Here is a 21,444-nt window from a genome sequence, read left to right on the forward strand (position 1 = left end):
AAGTGAGGATTAACAACAACAAAAAATCTTCGATTCATTATCTCCTTGGTCCATGCAACCAATGTATAAATGTCATCAGACTAATTTGAGTTGTTTCATAACTATACAATACTTATACAAACATACATAAGACTGTGTATATGTACCGAGAGGTAAATTGGGAGGCCTACAAAAGTATATATAGGTATATAGTATGAATTGGAGGGAGGGAATTACTCCATATACATGGCTCTCCAAAACAAACAAAAAAAAGGTATCCTTTCAGGGCAAAAGAAATAGATCCAAATGTTTTAGCTGCATCATTATTTATAATAATGAAAAACTAGAAACAAATGAAATACTCATCAACAGGAGATTAAATAAATTGTAAATTAGTTACAAAATAGACTATTTGTCAATAAAATGAATAAACAAGATGTACATCTACCAAGAGGGATAAATTACAAAAAAAAATATTAAGTCCGACTGGTGTGGCTCAGTGGTTGAGCGTCAATCCCATGCACCAAGAGGTTGCCGGTTCGATTCCCAGTCAGGACACATGCCCAGGTTATGGGCCCAGTCCCCAGTGGGGGGCATGCAGGAGATGACCAATCAATGTTCTCTCTCATCGATGTTTCTATCTCTCTCTTCCTCTCCCTTCCTCTCTCTCTAAAATCAATAAAGGAAAAAAAAAATTTTTTAAAAAAAAGAATAATAAGAGAAAAAAGAAAGTTACAGAGATAATTATCATATTTTTCTTATAAAACTTTCTATTATGAAAAATTTCAGACATACATAAAAGTATTAAGACCACTTTAGTGCTTGATTCAGCAGCACATATACTAAAATTGGAACCATACAGAGATTAGCATGACCCCTGCACAAGGATGACATGCAAATATGTGAAGTGATCCATATTAAAAAAACAAAGACCACTTTATGTGGTCTCCCACAAAAATTTGAAATGTTGAATGGAATTACATTTAACTTATATATTAAATTTGGATTGCTGACATTCTTATGATAGAAAATGTTTCCCATTGAGAAACATGGTTTATTTCTCCACTTACTAAAAACTTATTTTAGCCCAGATGGTGTAGGTCAGTGGAATGAGCATCATTCCATGGACCTAGAGTTCCCGGTTTGATTCCCAGTCAGGGCACATGTCTGGGTTTCAGGCTTAATCCCCAATAGAGGGCTGGCAGGAAGCAGCCTATTGATGTGTTTCTCCCACATCGATGTTTATATCTCTCTCTCCCTTCCTCTCGCTCTAAAAAAATCAATAAAAACATATTATAATAAAAAGAATATCTTAACTTCTTTGGGCACAAAACAACATTTGTCTCCCCCATAGGGCCTTGCACCATTCTGATTCAAATATCTGATTTGGTTCCCTCTCCTGCTTAATTGCTAAATTAATGTTTAGGGGATTATAGGAGGTCAGAAAAATCAAAGAATGGCAGAATCACAGTCATCTTTTCAAACAAGGGGAACAAAACCCCAGTGAGATCCAAAGGAACAGTTAAATAAAGTCATTTAGTTCTAGCTCCTGGTAAACACATTTATCTCCCCTGAGGACATTTCAGGATAATTTCTTTTGATTTGAAAAAAAATTTTTTTTTCTTTATTGATTTCAGAGAGAGAGGAAGAGAGAGGGAGAGAGACAGAAACATTGATAAGAGAGAACACTGACTAGCCACCTCCTGCATGCCTCCCCACTAGGGATCAGGCCCACAACCTGGGCATGTGCCCTGACTGGGAATCGAACCCTTAACCTCTTGGTGCATGGGTCAATGCTCAAACATTGAGCCACACCAGCTGGGCAATGCTGCCTTTTAATTTTGTTTATTTTTTAAATTAATTAATTAATTAATTTGTTTATTTTATCCTCACCCAACGACATTTTTCCATTTTTTGTTCAGATAGAGTGGGAGGGATAGAGAGAGAAACATCGATGTAAAAGGGACACATCGAGTGGTTGCCACCCGCACAACCCAACCAGGGCTGGGGACAAACTGCAACCGATATATGTGCCCTTGGCGGGAACTGAACCCGGGTCTTTCTGGACTGCAGGCTGATGCTCTAACTGTTGAGCCAAACCAGCCAGGGCATAATCAATTTATTTTTGATACAGATGTTTCTTCCTTTTCTCCCATTGACTTCTTCCTCCCTATCCTGCCCACCCCGGCATTTTTGTCTATGTCCATTGGTTACACATACACCCATATAAGTTCTTTGGTTTATCTCATCCCTCCCCCCAGCCACCCTCTTCTGAAGTTTGTTGGTCTGAATCATACTCCTTTCTATGTCTCTGGGTCTATTTTGTTTATCAGCTTTTTTTTGTTCACTATATTCCATCAATAGATGAGTGGATAAAAAGGCTGTGGTAGCCCTGGCCAGTTTGGCTCAGCAGTTAGAGCGTCGACCTACAGTCCAGAGAGACTGTAGGTTCGGTTCCCGCTAAGGGTGCGTACCTCAGTTGCAATTTGTCCCCAGCCCTGGTTGGTCGTGTGGGTGGCAGCCACTTGATGTGTCCTTTTCACGCCGATGTCTCTCTCTATGTCTTTCTCTCTCTCTCCCTCCCACTCTATCTGAACAAAAAAAAAAGGCTGTGGTACATATACACAGTGGAACACTGCTGCTGTACAATGACATGAAGGGACCTGGAGAGTATTATGCTAAGAGTATTATGCTAAGTAAAATGCTGCCTTTTTAAAAGAAATGATTTTGAGAGACAGAGAAAGACAGAGAAACATCTATTTTTGTTGTTCCACTTACTTATGCATTCACTGGTTGATTCTTGTGTGTGTCCTGCCTGGGGATCCAACCTGAAACCTTTCAGTGTACAGAACGACACTCCAACCAAATGGGCAACACCACCAGGGCTCAGGTTAATTTCTTAACCCTTCTATCTATAATTAGTTTTTTTAAAATTGATCCCTGTCTAGCCCTGGCCAGTTTGGCTCAGCGGTTAGAGCATTGGCCTGTGGTCCAGAGAGACCCGGGTTCGGTTCCCGCTAAGGGCATAGACTTTGGTTGCAGTTTGTCCCCAGCCCTGATTGGGTTGTGCGGGTGGCAGCCACTCGAAGTGTCCCTTTCACATCGATGTTTCTCTCTCTCTCTCTTCCTCTCTCTCCCTCCCACTCTATCTGAACAAAAAATGGAAAAATGTCCTCGGGTAAGGATAAAAAAAATAAAATAAAATAAAATTGATCTCTGTCTAAAGACTCTAAAGAAAGCAACATGTTTATAAAATGTGAAATGTGGCATAATAATCCAATGGAAAAGTTTTTAAAGTATTTAAATAGTGACTCTAGGCCTGGAATCATTTTAAGATAAGTAGACTTAAAGACTGGCCAGAGACCCAGCCAGTGTGGCTCAGTGGTTGAGTACTGACCCTGACCCATGCACCAAGAGTCACTGGTTCTATTCCTGGTCAGGGGCACATGCCCTGGTTGCAGGCTTGATCCTCAGCAAGGGGTGCACAAGAGGTAGTCAATTGATGTTGATGTTTCTTTCTCATCGATGTTTCTGTCTCTCTCTCCCTCTCCTTTCCTCTCTCTCTAAACTCAATTAAAAAAAAAAAAGATTGGTCAGAGAGAAAAGACCATTATTCAATGGCACCACCAATGAGATGCCACCAATGAGAATGCTAAATCTGTACTTTAGAAACAAGGAATGTTCTGGGTACCATTAGACAGACCTACTCTGAATATAATCAGAAAGAAGGTAAACAATGTGACCATAAATCTAGTATTATGTGCCCTAACCGGTTTGGCTCACTGGTTCGAGTGTTGGCCTGTGGACCAGAGAGTCCCGGGTTCGGTTCCCACTAGAGGCACGTACTAAAAAAATAAATAAATAAATAAAAACATTTCACATTCCCTAAACTTTATCCCCTCAATGTTTATATAACCCATTTATATAGTCACGTTGAATCCTTGAAATAATACATGGGGTAGGGAAGGAGAGAGAAACATAAATAAATTATATCTTTGGCTGATATGAAAAACAACAACTCAGAGTGATATGTTGTGGGAAATTAAGTACTTATATTTTCCAAGTGTACTTTGCTTACGTATGTGTAATTATCAAACAATAATAGATGAAATACAGAATCTGTATATTCCATAAAAACTCTAAAGATTCTATTACCCTCAGAAATCCCAGGTTTAGAGCAACTAAGCAATTTGTCCCAAACCACACATGTCCACGTAGTTCACTGAACTCAGTCATTTTCTATATATTCAAACACCGTAGTGTGGTACACATTTGATTTCTGGGAACTGCTATAGAAGACTACCTAAAGGAGTGTCATAAATCCTGTACAATCAAGTTCCTGCAAGTACAAGGTCACTCTATATCAGTGATTTTCTTCTTTTTTTTCCTTTATTGATTTTAGAGAGAAAGGAAGAGAGAGATGAAAACATCGATGAAAGAGAAAATCTACTGGCCGCCTCCTGCATGCTCCCCAATGAGGATTTGGCCCATAACCTGGGCATGTGCCTCACCAGGAATCAAACCGGCGACCTCTTGGTGCATGGGTCAACGCTTAATTCCTGACACCGGCCAGGCTATATCAGTGATTTTCAACCAGTGCGAGCTATAATTTTTAAAACATGCAATAACTGACTATTTAGTAAGGGACACTGAACTCTTTTCCATTAGACTGTCAAATAAAAAAAGTGACAACAGCCAATACAACTATAGCCATCTAATGTGAAGGAATCAAAATTATACCTATTTTTTTTGTCAGATCAGCAAAAAATATGTATTTTTGTGTGTCGCAGAATTTCAGTAGTTTATATGTGCCATGAGCTAAAAAAGGTTGAAAATCACTGGTCTATATGAAATGTATATAGAAATAGGGATTATAAAGAAGTAATTAAGAGCACAGACCGCAACAACCAAGATCAAATTTTGACCTTGTCAGAGAAAGACAAGTATCCTATGATCTCACTTATACGTGGAATCTAATAAACAAAATAAACTGACAAACAAAATAGGTCCAGAGGCATGGAGGCATGGAATAGATTATCAGATCTCAGAGGAAAAGGGGCAGGAAGAGATTAACCAAAGAACTTGTATGCATAGCCCATGGACACAAACAATAGTGTGGTGAAGGCTAAAGGTGGGATGGGAACCAAGTGGAGAAGGGCAATGGGGGAAAATGGGGAGACATCTGAAATACTCTCAACAATAAAGAAAAAAATTCGCCCTGGCCGGTTTGGCTCAGCGGTTAGAGCGTCGACCTGCAGTCCTGAGAGACCCGGGTTCGGTTCCCGCTAAGGGCGCGTACCTCGGTTGCAGTTTGTCCCCGGCCCTGGTCGGTCGTGTGGGTGGCAGCCACTCGATGTGTTCCTTTCACATCGATGTTTCTCTCTCTCTCTGTTCCTGTCTCTCCCTCCCACTCTACCTGAACAAAAAAATGGGAAAATGTCCTCGGTTGAGGATAAAAAAAAAAAAAAAAATTCTGTCCTTGAAATATAGTAATCATTTGTTCTCGACCAAAATATGTAACCTTTATAGACCTCGGCTTCATGGGAATAGTAATAGTACCTAAACTACAGTGCTGATGTGTATGGTAGGCAGAAAAATATGCCCTGGAACCTGTGACCTGTTAGTTTACATGGCAAAAAAAAGGAATGAAGGTTGCTAATCAACTGACCTTAAGAAGGGAAGACAGGGTGAGCACACTGTAATCACAAGGGTACAAGAAGTCAGAAGAGTCAGGGTCAGAGTGATGCTACATGATAAAGATTTAGGGCATTGCTGGCTTTGAAGATGGTAGGGGACCATGAGCCAAGGAACAAATATCGCCTCCAAAAGGTGGAAAAGGCCCAGCCAGTGTGGATCAGTGGTTGAACATCGACCCATGCACCAAGAGGTTGACGGTTCAATTACTGGCCAGGGCACATGCCCAGGTTGTGGGCCAAATTCCCAATGTGGGGCATGCAGGAGGCAGCCAATTGATGTTCTCTCTCATCGATGTTTCTCTCTCTCTCTCTTCCTCTCCCTTCCCTTCTAAAATAAAAACCATATTCTCTGCCAGAATCTCCAATAGGGAATGTAGCTCTGCTGAGCCATTTGAGACTTCAGACCTCCAGAACTATAAAATTAGTGTTTTTTCTAAATATATTTTTATTGATTTTTTTTTTAGAGAGAGAGGAAGGAAGAAGGAGAAAAAAACAGAAATATCGATGTGAGGGAGAACCATTAATCGGCTGCCTCCTGCATGCCGCCCCCCCCCCCCAATGGGGATTGAGCCCGCAACCCCGGCACATGCCCTGACCGGGAATTGAACCAGTGACCTCCTGGTGTATGGGTCGACGCTCAACCACTGAGCCAAACCAGCTGGGCAGATCTGTGTTGTTTTAAGCCACCAAGTTTATGGTAATGTGTTACAGCAGCAACACAAAACTAATACAATGTGAGAATGAAATTTAGGTGAAATGTTTATAATGGTGTTTCTCATACAATTAGTTCTCAATAAATGTTGCTACTGTCATCATCTAAGACACATGTATTTGTGCCCTGGCCACTGTGGTTCAGCAGTTAGAATACCAATGAAGGATCACAAGTTTGATTCCCAGTCAAAGGCACGTACCTGGGTTGCAGGTTTGATCCCTGGCCTAGTTGGGGCGCATGCAGGAGGCAACCAATCAATGTGTCTTTCTCACATCAATGTTCCTCTCTCTCCCTGCCCCCTCACCCACTTCCACTCTCTTTAAAAATCAGTGGAAAAAAATATCCTCGGTGAAGATTTAAAAAAAATAAAATTAAGAAACATGCATTTGCATCCCCAACCAATGGCAGCACTCACCAATATTTCTGTTACCAGTAAACCAAATAATTCCATCTGCACTAATCTTTGTTTTTCCTAGTCTTTCATTTAATTAAAGACTGATCCTCTCTATATTTAAGCTAACTATTCATTTTATTCCAAATGGTTAGGAACATTCTATTATCCCGATTAAAAAGACACATTTTACTAAATATCTCCTGAGAACACAAAGGTGAGATAAATCTCCTCTATCCCTGACCTCAAGTGGCTCACAGTCCAGATGGAAGGCAAAATTTCAATTTAGCACCTCACCTCACACATCAAAATACACTTTGATCTCTTAAGGAGTTGACCAACTAAAACTATAAGTACAACAAATGAATGCCAATGTATGAGTACAATTTGTAAGTTAGTCACTACAAATAAGGGCTTTTAAGGAAGCAATGGAGCCCTGGCCAATGTGGCTCAGTTGGTTGAGCATCATCCCATGCACCAAAAGGTCACTGGTTCGATTTCCAGATTCCTGGTCAGGGCATATGCTTGAGTTTCAAACTGGATCTCCAGTAGGGGATGTGCAGTAGGCAGCAAATTGATGTTTTGCTCTCTCTCCCTTCCTCTTTCTCTCTCAAATCAATAAAAACTTTTGTTTGTTTGTTTTTTAAAGAAAGCAATGGAAGGGTTAAAATGATGCTAGGAATCAAAATAGGGACAAGGGTCAATTTCATGATCTACGAGACATTTATGAAATGTGATGTTGAAATAGCAAAGAAATGGACTTAATACTAAGTCCATTAGAGTCAGCCCTGGCCGTTTGGCTCAGCGGTTGGAGCTTTGGCCTGCAGACAAGAAAGTCTTGGGTTCAGCTCCCACTAGGGGCACATACAAAAAAAAAAAGAAAACTTAGAGTCAGGTCATGTACTAATTATAATCCAAATAAGCTAGGTGACAGTTTTAAGAAATACCAGTTAATATTTATTGTAATTATATATATCCACATAAAGAAATCAAAGAGATCCTTGATTCAGGCATTAATTCAAGGTGTTAGGTCCTGGGATTCAGAGATAACAACCAATAAACTGAGTAACAGTGGTTAAGACTGCTTAAGTTTTATTTACTTATTTTATTCATTGATTTGAGAGAGAGGGAGGGAGAAAGGGAGGGAGGAAGAGAAAGAGAGAGAGAGAAACATCAATATGTTGTTCCATTCATCTATGCATTCATTAGTTGAGTCTTTTTTTTTTTTTTAATCCTCACCCGAGGACATTTTTCCCACTTTTGTTCAGATAGAGTGGGAGGGAGAGATAGGAAGAGAGAGGGAGGGAGAAAGAGAGAGAGAGAGAGAGAGAGAGAGAGAGAAACATCGACGTGAAAGGAACACATCGAGTGGCTGCCACCCGTACAACCAACCAGGGCCAGGGACAAACTGCAACCAAGGTACGCACCCTTAGCGGGAACCAAATCCGAGTCTCTCTGGACCACAGGCCGATGCTCTAACCACTGAGCAAAACTGGCCAGGGTAGTGGGTGAGTCTTGTATGTGCCCTTACCGGACTGCAACACTGGCATATCAGGACAATGCTCTCACCAACTGAGCTCCCCGGCCAGGGCAAGACTGCCTAGCTTTAAATCTAGGTTCCACAAATCTATGTGGTTAGCTGTGTGACCTTGAGCTGGTTGTTTGACCATTCTGAGATGAGTGATCTCAGAATGCTTGTCAGTAAACATAACAGTTCTAATCTCATAGGGCTGTAGTGAGGATTAAATGAGATGATGCATATAATGCAGCCTAACACAGTAACTGGGCATAAAGTAAGTGAACAATAAATGTTACTTGTCATTGTTACCATTTCTCTTTCAGGAGCTCCCAGTATATCAGCAGAGAAAAAAGAAGCTCAATGCTATACATTCTAATAGAGGTATGCAAAGAGTCTTATTATGGGAGTCCAAAGTTACTTGACCCACTGAAAACATTAAAGGGTACTCAACCACAATAATCAGTGTTACAGACCACATGCCAATTTTATTCACAACATGCTTTGATCATGACTAAAGACTTCCTATATTAAATACACAATCATAAACATGGTTTACATCATAGTGAAACTAAAAGAGATCTACATTTCTGTCATGCCTAAAATAGATATGTGAGGACAGGTCTAGAACTTAAACCGGTAACCAAACACCCTCCCACACATATACTATTGAGTTTTAGCTGATAATATTGTGCAAAAATCCACAGAAAAATTCTCCAAAAAAAAGAAAAGTTGGAAGTGAGCTCTAATCTTAGAATGAGTAAGTCAATACATGTTTAGTGACCTAAATTACAAAATACCCAAATCTAAGACTTTCGTGATCATGTATCCAAATCTAAAACTTTCATTCAATAAAATGTGCTAGACACCATATGGGGAGCTGGAGCGAGGATAATATACAAAAGCAGATATTCTTGACCTCATAGGTTTTACAGTCTGGAAGTAAATTAGATATTATTTTATAAAATTACAATATAATGGGGGGAAAATTACAATATAATGGGAATCTGGGTGGGAGAGAGGGTTAGGAATATTCTTCTCACCCTTAATCTACACAGGAAAAGTGAGTATTACAAAATAAATTTAATAAAACTGCACTTTCTTCTATTTTTATTTATTTTTTAATCCTCACTCAGTATTTTTACATTTATATTCAGACAGAATGGGAGGAGGGGGGGAGAGAGAGAGAGAGAGAGAGAGAGAGACAGACAGAGAAATATCGATGTAAGAGAGACACATTGACTGGTTGCCACCCACACAACCCCACCTGGGGCCGGGGATGAACCGAAACCGAGGTAGGTGCCCTTGGCTGGAATGGAACCCAGGTCTCTTTGGTCCGCAGGCCAACGCTCCAACTGCTGAGCCAAACCAGCCAGGGCCTTTCTTGACAATTTTAAATTATAATTCAATGTAACAATCTACCACAGGAAGGTCTCTATATGTGAGGAATTCTATAATATAGTGACACCATACAATATGAAAGCAAGTTATAGAAAAATGAAAGACGTGATTACAGTAGTCCCCCTTATTCACAGTTTCGGATTCTGTAGTATGAGGTACCTTCAGTCAACCTCAGTCTGAAAATATTAAATGGAAAATTACAGAAATAAGCAATTCATGAGTTTTATACTACATGCTATTCTGAGTTCCTCACTTCATCTTATGTAAACATTGTATCATCACCCAATACAAGATATTTTGAGAGACCATATTCACATAATTTATTATAGTATATTGTTTAATTGTTCTACTTTATTACTACTTATTATTAATCTCTTACTGTGCCTAATTTATAAATTAAACTTCATCATAGATAAGTATGTATAGAAAAAACATGGCATATGTAGGGTTCAGTACTATCTGAATTTCCAGTCATCCACTAAAATTTGTTTCCTGAGCATAAGGGGGGACTACTGTATTTGGGTCTTTTGATTATAATCTAAAACTATCTGAAGACCCACCCTGGCTGGTTTGGCTCACCAGTTAAGAGCATCAGTCTGAAGACCAAAGGGTAATGGGTTCGATTCCCCGTCAAGAGCGTGTATCTGGGTTGCAGGTTCAATCCCTTTCTGGTCCAGGTCCTGAAGCAGGTAACCAATCGATGTGTCTCTCTCACATCCATGTTCCTCCCTCTCTTTCTCTCTCCCTCTCCCTCACTTCCACTCTATCTTAAAAATCAATGGAAAAATATGCTCAGGTGAGGATTAACAACAACAACAACAAAAAAAACACTTAACACCCAACTGAATTATAATTTGTAATTTAAGCAAACTATATTAAACCTAAAGCTTAAGAGTACTCAATAGAATTTTTTTCTTTATTTAGTAGGGAGAAAGAGAGGGAAAGAGAGAGAGGAAAGGAGAGAGAGAAAGAGAGAGAAACATTGATGTGAGAGACACATCGATTGGTTGTCTACCCCACACACCCCAACTGGGACCATGGATCAACCCAAAACCTAAGTATGTGCTCTGACTGGGAATTGAACCCGAAACTTTTTGGTACAACACTCCAACCAACTGAGCTATCTGACCAGGGCTGGATTTACCATTTAAAGCTCATGTAAAATTGCCCTGCCCTGGTAGCTCAGTTGGTTAGAGTGTAGTCCCCATATGTCAAGGTTGCAGGTTTAATCCTCAGTCAGGGCACATACAAGAAGCAACCAATGAATGCATGAATAAGTGGAAAAACAAATCAAGGTCTCTCTCTCTCAAATCAATCAATAAAAATTTAAAGCTCATTTAAAATTGTTATTTATAGATTATAAGAAAAAGCCATAGCGATATGGCATCTTGCTTAAGTTTTTTGACCTTAAAGTAAATTGCTTTTTTTCCCCCTCTCTCACTCCATTAATCCTTACTGGAAGATACTTCTCCATTGATTTTTTTTTTTTTTTTCAAATCTAGAGTGGAAGGGAGGGAGGAAAAGAGAGAGAGAGACACATAGCTTGGCTGCTTCCTGCACCTCCCGACCATGACCAAGCCGAGGATGGAACCTGCAACCCAGGTACATACCCTTGATAGGGCATCAAACCCAAGACCCTTCTGTCCTCCGGCTGAGCTCTAACTGCTGAGCCAAACCAGCCAGGGCTTAAAGTAACTTAAAATGATTTGATCCTCAGTGTAAATGTTAGTAAATACTCTAAAAAATAAATGTAGCTTACACAACGTTACCATAAACTTGAAAAAGAACAATCGATTCAATTTAACATCATTTCAGTGCTTACCCCCACTTATACTTGCTTCTACCCACTCACAGACATTTTTTAAAGTCTTTTAGAGCTTTCTTTGTAAAAGACAGTAGTCTTCTCAAAAATAATGTAAATTAGCTATTTAGTCATTCTATGTTCTCGAACTTCACAGCAATTTCAGATTGCAATGAAAATATCAGTATTTTAGTATTATTCTAGTTTTGTTTCCATGAACCAAAGATTTGTAGGTAAATTGGTAACTTAACAAACTGTTGGCAATCTTTCTTTATTATAACAATTATAGTAAAAGTACAGTGCAGGCCCTGGCCCGTCTTGCTCAGTGGTTATAGCAACAGCTGGTGGATCAAAGAGTGCAGAGTTTGATTCTGACCAAGGGCACCTACCTTGGTTGCGGTTTGTCCCAGGCCCATGTGGGAGGCAACCAATAGATGTTTCTCTCTCTCTTCCTCTCTTCCACTCTATCTGAAGATAAAAATGAAAAAAAATCCTCGGGTGAGGATTAAAAAAAAAAAGTTCAATGCAGGACAAATTTTAAATTCCCGTAAGAGGTAAAAAGCCCTGGCCAGTTTGGCTCAGTGGCTGAGCCTCGGCCTGCGGACCAGAGAGTCCCAGGTTCGGTTCCGCTAGGGGCGTGTACAGCCAAAAAAAAAAAAATTATAAGACACCCTGACACCAAATGACAAATTATAGTGCCACATGCACACTCTCTTCTGAGGTTCAGAGAGTTGTGTCAAGACCTCTGGAAATCAAACAGGAAATCCTCCTCTCTATTGGGTTATTCCAAAGCAGAAAAACTGAACAGGTGGTCTTAAGTACAATTCGAGGAAGGTTCTGGAAAAGATGAGCGGGCCCTAAAGGGATTTCCAGAAAAACAATCTTTCATTAATCACAAATTCAGACTGAAGATGACGACCCCGATCCCACTGCAGGTCCTGCGAGACCGAAATGAATCAGACCCCAAAATCTGCTCTCTAGAGACAGGTGAGGGATCGCGGAGTAGGAAGGCACATAAACAACTATGAGCTTTGTATGCGACTTTTGAAGTATGTACCGAATCTACTTTTCACCCAGGTTTACAAGTGCTCGTTAACTGCTGAACAAATGAATAAACAAACAAACATGAAACATGAAGACAAGCCGGAGTTCATATTCGCCGCGGTCTCCGTGGCCCAGCCGCCTACGGCCACCGGCTTCCGACCCAGGTCACTCTCCCCTCTTCTCGCCTCAGACGGCGGCAGCAAAGTTCAGCTCGAGCCCCGGCCTAGGCTGCGCCCTCCCCGCGCCCCCGAGCAGCACCTACCGTTGGTGTAGGGAGACCCCGAGGCCGAGGCAGCCCCATTCTGGGCCTGGAGGCCGCTTAGGGCGCCGCCGGAGGCCGATATCCCCGGCTGGGACATGACGACGGTGGTTATCAGAGTTGGAAGGGGCTGGTCGGGATCTGCGACAGCGCCAAGAGAAGAGGTGAAAGACGACTACTGGAAGCCGAGGGAAAGAACTAACGACTTAGGGCTGAAGGCGGGGAGGAGAGGGCGGCGCATCAAGCCCTAGGCCTGGCGCCGCATTCTCCCCAGCCCACCCGCGGCCACAGCTTGGCCTGGGAGCTGAGGGTAGGTAGTCGGGCCGGTGGGGCCGGGAACGCCGGGCTGGAAGGAGGTAGCCAAGCCGAAAGAGGAGGCCCTCGCCGGAAGTGCCTGTCAGCCGCCGGCAGCGCAGGCGCAATCGGGACACGTGGCACTTCCGGCTCCGGGCTGGTGGCTGCCGCCGCAGTCGGTGCTCTCCCAGCGGGGCAGTCCAGAGGCCACCTGACAGCTCAGGGTGTCCCGGCCCTGAGGACCGTGTTCGGCCTCGCCTGCCACGTCACTGACTCTCACCACCGCCGGAAGTGCCATGTGTCACCGCTACGGAAATCCCCGCCGTGGTAAACTTCATCTCGCCGGCAGGGCCGGGGTCTTAGCGCAATTAGGGCTTCACTGGACACTTCGGTGAAGTGGGGCTGACAGTTCCTCTCCTCGGGTGTTCGTGAAGATTACTTGAGACTACAGCCGTCATCATCTCCGCTGAGACCATATCTTTGGTACTTGAACCGATTAATATTCATTGCAGTATTTCATTACACATTTCGTCATTATATTTCAGGTGTACATTGTAAGAACATTTTTGAAAAGAAGTGGTTAATTATGTACGCGTGTTAAAAGTGTAATCACCGTGGAGGAGGCCTTTGCTTTTTGACCTGAGGATTCAGAAGTAGTTTTAATTTTGAAACTTGCTGATTCATAGCATAGTCACGCTAAAGTTCATTAACTGCACATTGAACAGCACGTTTAAATGGCAGTTTCATTTCCTCCTCTAAGAGTTTACAGTAAGCTAAAGTATTTAAACTTCCTTTCTGGACGGCTCTGTCAATAGCGCATGAAGACACCTTTTCTACCCCCTTCTCCGGGTCGTTTTCCTTGCCTCTCTCCTAAGTTTCAAGGGCTTTTTCTTTAACCTTGGTAACTTGTTACCTGAGCCATTTCTTCTAGACTCATTTCTTCTACCTCTGTGCCTTTCTAAATAAACGTTCTCTTCTAATTTGACTCTTGGCTCTGAATTCTTTCCTAGCCAGAACTCAAGTACTGAGATTGCGAAACAAATGTCCAGTCTGACTCCACTGCTCTAACACCTGGTGCCACTTGGATGCCAACAATCCTATGTAGTTACTTTAGGTCTCTGAGTTTGTAGGGCTTGCTATGCAGGCCTCTCCTGAGCTTGTCAGGTTTAGTATGTAGCTGCTTTTTTGTCCACAGGACAAATCACCATTTACCAGGATGACTGTATTTTGAATAAAGGGAAATAATCAGACTTTCCAGGGAATACTGGACACTGTTTTTAAATTGACACTAACACCTGGAGACCCCAAATGTCACTCTGGTCTATCAGTGAAAATAGGAGCTTATGGTAAACAATGGAGTTATCACTAAGGTCCACTAAGAGTGGGCCTAATGAGTCCTTGAATCTATTTTGTGATTAATTTACCCAGTTCTGGAATGTTTAGTTAGAATAGACATGCCTAGCAACTGGCAGGATCCTCATGTTGGATCCCTAACCCGTGGAGTGAATAATGTTTGAAAGAGAGATCAGGAGAGAGGTGTGTAGGAAGTGGAGGTTGAGGGAAGAGCATTATGATGTGATCAAAGACCTAGAAAAGAAATCCTGCAGAAACCAGAGGAAGTTGAGAAAGGTTTTGTTGGAATGTAATGGAAGTTAAAATTGGAGTGCTTCAAGATATAACCTAAGATATTTAATATTTGGACTTTAATTTGTGATCATTAGGGACTCACTTCAGGCTTTGAACAATAATATAGCATGAAGTAAAATAGCAGCCCTGGCTGGTTTGGCTCAGCGGTTGGAGCTTCGGCCTGTGGACCAGAAAGTCCTGGGTTCGGTTCCCGCTAGGGGCACATACCAAAAAAAAAAATTCTGTGCAGGTGGATAAGGGGTGGAATATAGGCAGGGAGTTACAGATGAATATGCGGTTCTTGATATTAAGCAATTTACACTGGGATGATGAAGCAAATACACAAATCAAGGCAGGATATGACGAATACCCAAGAAAGGTATGAAATAAGAGAAAAGAGGTCTCAAACAGAGAATGGAAGCAAGAAATGCTTCAGCAGCTGGGCCAGTGTGGCTCAACTGGTTGCACCAGGAGGAGGTCACTGGTTGGATTCCCAAGCAGGGTACATGCCCAGGTTTCAGACTCGATACCCAGTAGGGGGTATGCAGGAGGCATCTAATTGATGTTTCTATCTCTTCCTCTCTCTGAAATCAATAAATACATTTTTTTTTAATGCTTTGGCAATCTGCTTCATCCCCACATTTCTCTATTCTACCCAACCTCTTAAATTAAATCAGTATTTGTGCCTCAGCCTGTTTGGCTCAGCGGTTACAACATTGGCCTACAGACTAGAGGGCTGCGGGTTCAATTCCTGGTCAAGGACACATACCTGGGTTGCAGGTTCGATCCCTGGCCCTGATCGGAGTCATGCTCGAGACAACCAATCCATGTGTCTTTCTCACATGAATGTTTCTCTTTCTCTCGCTCTCCCTCCCTTCTACTTTATCTAAAAACCAATGGCAAAATATCCTTGGGCGAGGATTAACAACAACAACAACAACAAATTTGTAATTTGGCTCCAACTATGATATTTGATTTGCCATTGGCATCTATTCATGAGAGTATTGATATTTGCTCAAAGTTTTTCTTTCTTTTTTTTTTTTAATCCTCACCTGAAGACATTTTTCCATATTTTATTCAGATAGAGTAGGAGGGAGAGAGAGAGAGAAGCATCAACGTGAAAGAGACACATCGAGTGGTTGCCACCCACACAACCCAACCAGGGCCAGGACAAACCACAATTGAGGTATGTGCCCTTAGCAGGAACCGAACCCGGGTCTCTCTGGACCGCAGGCCAATGCTCTAACCGCTGAGCCAAACTGGCCAGGGCTGCTCAAAGCTTTTCAGCCTAAACTCATTGTCTACAATTGCTGTCAAAGCAGGGGAAGGAGGCCCTGGCCAGGTAGCTTAGTTGGTTAGAGTGTCCTCCCAATATGCCAGGGTTGCTGGTTCCATCCCCCTTCAGGGCACATCCAAGATTCAAACAATGAATGCATAAGTAAGTGGAACAACAAGTCAATGTCTCTGTCTCTGTCTCTCCCCCTTCCCTCTCTCTCTAAAACCAATAAATTAAAAAAAATAAAAATAAAAAAGCAGGTGAAGGAAGAAGATGCAAATAATACAAGTCTTCAAAGACAACATACCAAAACCACAAGTCATGCAGCCTAAGCATATGTAGAGAAGAGAACTTTGACCTCCAGCTGCATCTGAAACACCATAGTCTTTGCCTCCCATCTGCCCGACCCCCTCCACCATATGGAACCAAAAGACCAGGACATAACTTGAAAAAAAAAAGTCCTTTCTGGGAGAGTAGACCTTTTTTTTTAGCAAGTAGACTTCTTTTTTTTTTTTTTTTTTCTTTTGAGGCCAGTCACTAAAGGGTGAAGTACATCTTACTGAATTTAATATCAAATGTCTACAATAAAATGTTAGATTAAATACAAAATGAGCAATTACTAAACCACTATATCAGGTCTGAAAAGCAAACAGTAACAATTCAAAAGTATTAAATTTTATCCTAACTCTATTTTGTCATTTGCCTGAGAACCTTATTAAAACTATGTTTGCTGTATGTGGAATTCCACAACTCCTTTCTATAAGTTACAAGTATTAAAGCGTCTTTAGGATGAAGATGATATGTTTGGTTGAATTGTTTAATAAAAGTCCCAAATATATATCCCAAGAACACTTAAAGAGGAAAAAATAAAAAAATAAAAAGATACACAAACTCAAGCTTCTCAATCTCTTTTTAAAAATATGTTTTAATTGATTTCTTTTAGAGAGAGAGGAAGGGAGAAAGAGACAGAAACATCGATGTGAAAGAGACATTAATCGGAGGCGTCCTGCACATCCCTCACTGAGAATCCAGCCTGCAACCCAGGCATGTGCCCTGACTGGGAATAGAACCGTGACCTCTCAGTCCATGGGACAATGCTCAATTCACTGAGCCACACCAACCTGGCAAGCCTCTCAACATTTTAAAGAGAAAATAGACCTCAGAGAGAAACTGAACCTTACTGAGGTCAGACAAAAAATCAGGGTGACTCTTCAGATAGGCAAATGCTTAAACCTGGTCTCAAACTTGCATTAGTTTCTTTCGCTTTTATGTGCAACTCCTTAATGATCTTGGTTTGTTGACCTAGGCACAGGAGTTTGATTTGGTTAAATCAAGCTTCTTTGAACTTTGTTCTGTTTAAGCAATACCTGTGTTCAGAGAAAGAAAATTGATGGAGAGGATTAGCCATTTTAAAAAATAAATAACTTCATTGGTTAAATCAGGTTAAATATACAAATAATTTCCTAATAAGTAAACAATGTTTTTTTCTAAAATTTGTTCCAACCCTAAGAATCTGTCTTGCTATTACTCCTCCCAAAACTGGAGTTAGGTCTCTTAAATGTGTGTGTGTGTGTGTTTTACACTTTTAATGTAGCCAGCTTTAAAATATTGAAAAGAAAGGCAGCATTTGTCATCTGCCTATTCTCACAGACAACAGGAAGTTAAGTTTAAGTAATTGAGGTAAGACAGCATAGAAAAAAGTTTAGAGCCCTGGCTGGTTTGGCTCAGCCATGGCCAGTTTGGCTCAGCAGTTGGAGCGTCGGCCTGCGGACCAGAGAGTCCCGGATTCAGTTCCCGCTAGGGGCACATACCAAAAAAAGTTTAGGTCCTGGCCAGTTTTGCTCAGTGGTTAGAGCATGAGCCCTTAGACCCAAGGGTTGCTGGTTCCATCCCCAGTCAAGGGCATGTTCCTGGGTTTGCAGGTTCGATTCCCTGGCCCTGGTCAGGGTCATATGGGAGGCAACCAATCAATGTGGCTCTCTCACATCAAGGTTTTTCTCTCTCTCCCTCCCTATCTTCCACTCTATCTAAAAATCAATGGAAAAATATCCTCAGGTGAGGATGAACAACAAAAATAAAAAGTTTAGTATCGCCCAGCCAGTGTGGTTGAGCATCGACCCGTGCACCAAGAGGTTGCTGGTTCAATTCCTAATCAGGGCACATGCCCAGGTTGTGGGCCCAATCCCCTGTGGGGGGCATGCAGGAGGTGGCCAGTTGATGTTCTCTCTCATCAATGTTTCTATCTCTCTTTCCCTCTCCCTCTCTCTAAAATCAATAAGGAAAAAAAATTAAAACAAAAGTTTAGTATTGTCCACGCATTGTCAAATTCTTCTCTGACTTAGAATGTGGCCACACAAATATTAAGAAAAAATTATTAGTGCTATTACTAGTTAAGGATATTTACATTTCTTTAGTCAACTACCTATGTTTACCCTGCACTACCATGCACTTTTCTAAACTAATGTCAGTAATACATTCAGTTAAAAAAAAAATAGCCTGGCCAGTGTGGCTCAGGGGTTGAGCATTGACCCATACACCAAGAGGTCACTGGTTTGATTCCCTGTCAGGGCACAAGCCCAGGTTTCAGGCTTAATCCCCAGTAGGGGATGTGCAGGAGGCAGCCTGTCGATATTCTCTCTCATCGATGTTTCTATCTCTCCCTCTCCCTTCCTCGCTCTCTAAAATAATAAAAATATATATTAAAAAATATATATTTTGGCCCTGGCCGGTTTTGCTCAGCGGTTAGAGCATCCGCCTGCGGTCCGGAGAGACCCGGGTTCGGTTCCCGCTAAGGGCATGTACCTCGGTTGCAGTTTGTCCCCGGCCCTGGTTGGTCGTGCGGGTGGCAGCCACTCGATGTGTCCCTTTCACATCAATGGTTCCCTCTCTCTCTCTTCCTCTCTCTCCCTCCCACTCTGTCTGTACAAAAAATGGAAAAATGTCCTCGAATGAGGATTAAAAAAAAAATATATATATATATATATATATATATTTTGTAATCCTCATCTGAGGATATTTTTCCATTGCTTTATTTTTTAATTCTCACCCGAGGACATTTTTTCATTTATCTTCAGATAGAGTGAGAGGGAGGGAGAGAGAGAGAGGGAGTAACATCGATGTGAGAGAGACATTGATTGGTTGCCTCCCTCACGACCCCCAGGGCCAGGAATCAAACGTGCAACCCAGCCCTGGCCTGCCAGTTTGGCTCAGCTATTAGAACATTGGCCCACGGACCAGAGAGTCTTGGGTTTGATTCCAGTCAAGGGCACGTACCTTGGTTGTGGTTCAGTCCCCAGCCCTGGTCCTGCAGGAAGCAACCAATCAATGTCTGTCTGTCCGTCTGTCTGTCTGTCTGTCTCTCTCTCACCACCTCTCACTCTATCTGATGATAAAAATGGAAAAATATCCTTGGGTGAGGATTTAAAAGACAAAAACCAATATATATAACCCTATGTTCATAGCAGCACTATTTACAATCACTAACATCTGAACACAGCCCAAGTGTATCCATCAATAGATGAGTGGATAAAAAAACTGTGGTACTATACACAATGGAATTCTATGCAGCCATAAGAAAGAAAGATCTCTTATTCTTTGAGACAACATGGAATGATCTGGAGAGTATTATCCTGAGTGAAACAAGCCAATCAGAGAAAGACAAATATCACATGATCTCACTTATTTGTGGAATATAATGAACAAAACAAGCTGAGAAACAAAATAGACCCAGAGACATGGAAGTGGGGTGCAGACTGACAAAGCTCAGAAGAGGTAGGATGTAGGGGAAGGGAAGAGATAAACCACAGAACTTTTACACATGTATGCATGTATGTGTAAACAAGGACACACATAATGCTGGGGCAAAGGTGAAAGTGGGGGGAGGGTGTCAATGGAGGGAAAAAAGAGAAACATCTGTAACAAAAATAAATAAATACAAACAAAAACAAAAATATGCCCTTGACCCAGAATCAAACCTGCAACCCTTCAGTCCACAGGCTGATGCTCCAACTACTGAGCCAGGGTTTAAATATATTTCATTGATTTTGTAGAGAGAGAGGAAGGGAGAGAGAGATAGAAACATCAATGTGAGAGAGAGACATCCATTGACTGCCTCCTGCATGCCCTCTACCAGGGATCAAGCCCAAAACCCAGGCATGTGCCCTGACTGGGAATCCACTGGGACCTCTCAGTCCATGGGAGGGCATTCAATCCACTGAGCCACACTGGCTGGGCATACATTCAACTTTTCAATCTTTATTTTCCAGAACAATGTGACCCTTTTGACACATTTGCACCCTTCATATGTATATGTATCAGATTTTTTGTACATTATTTTCAGAGCCTTCAACCCTACTTAGGAAAATTATAACTAATTAAGTAAGTGACATAAAAGTGTTTCAGGCCCTGGCCGGTTTGGCTCAGCGGTTGGAGCGTCGGCCTGCGGTCCCGAGAGACCCGGGTTCGGTTCCCGCTAAGGGCACGTACCTCGGTTGCAGTTTGTCCCCGGCCCTGGTTGGGTTGTGCGGGTGGCAGCCACTTGATGTGTTCCTTTCACATCGATGTTTCTCTCTCTCTCCCTCCCACTCTACCTGAACAAAAAATGGAAAAATGTCCTCGGGTTTGTATAAAAAAAAAAAAAAAAAAAAAAAAAAAAAGTGTTTCAGTAAGGATACAGCACTATGCAAAGAATATTCCATTAAAGTTGATTATTTATTTAGACCCAAAAGAAGGAGACAGGCATTCCCAATAAAATTTGCTGATATGTAGAAGTGGACTTAGGCTCACACCAGGGCCCTTTTGCCTGCCTGTTTATGACTATTGAATTGTCAGCTGATAAACAGGACCAGATGTGTTTACTTTTCAGAGTGGGGGAAATTATTTTAGGACCTTAAATTATTTTTTTAAAATTTGTCCTATTTCACCCTGGCCGATTTGGCTCAGCAGTTGGAGTGTAGGCCTGTGGACCAGAGAGTCCCGGGTTTGGTTCCCGCTAGGGGCATGTACCAAAAAAAAAAATTTGTCCTATTTCAAACAAACAAAAAACGGTTTCAAGTACAAACAACAGGTTTGTTCTGAAACTCTCTTGTGGCTCCATTTTAGGAATAGTTCTTCTGGCCTCATTTGCCTCTGACAGGACATCTGTTTGTATCTGAAGTCAGTAGCTCTGAAGTATGTTTACTCATCTCACACCAAGCTAGTGGTTCCGCTGCTTTCTTTGCAAACTTCATCTTTATGTATTTCTTGCCTTTCTCACTGCCCACTAGTTTCCTTCATCTTGCGCTTGAACTGTTGGGATAGCCTTTCTGGATTCCCACTCTCCGATCCATCCTACATGTTGAATTGAGCTCCTAAATGCTAATTCTGTTTTTATTTTCCTGTACCTGGAAACCTGTCATTGCTCCTTGTGTCTGCTCCATCACATTCAAGTTTCTCTCCATGGTCTTTCTCA

The 21,444-nt window shown here is 41.7% G+C and overlaps 1 non-coding gene across 1 annotated transcript; it reads left to right on the plus strand.

Annotated features, from left to right (window-relative positions):
- Window positions 1-797: 797 nt before the first annotated feature.
- LOC118616596 lies at window positions 798-901 on the plus strand. The gene has a single exon (XR_004956592.1). It is a non-coding gene; the product is annotated as a U6 spliceosomal RNA (small nuclear RNA).
- Window positions 902-21,444: the final 20,543 nt, after the last annotated feature.

Source organism: Molossus molossus, unplaced genomic scaffold (genome assembly GCF_014108415.1).
Source record: "Molossus molossus isolate mMolMol1 unplaced genomic scaffold, mMolMol1.p scaffold_m16_p_4, whole genome shotgun sequence".
Classification (NCBI taxonomy): Eukaryota; Metazoa; Chordata; class Mammalia; order Chiroptera; family Molossidae; genus Molossus; species Molossus molossus.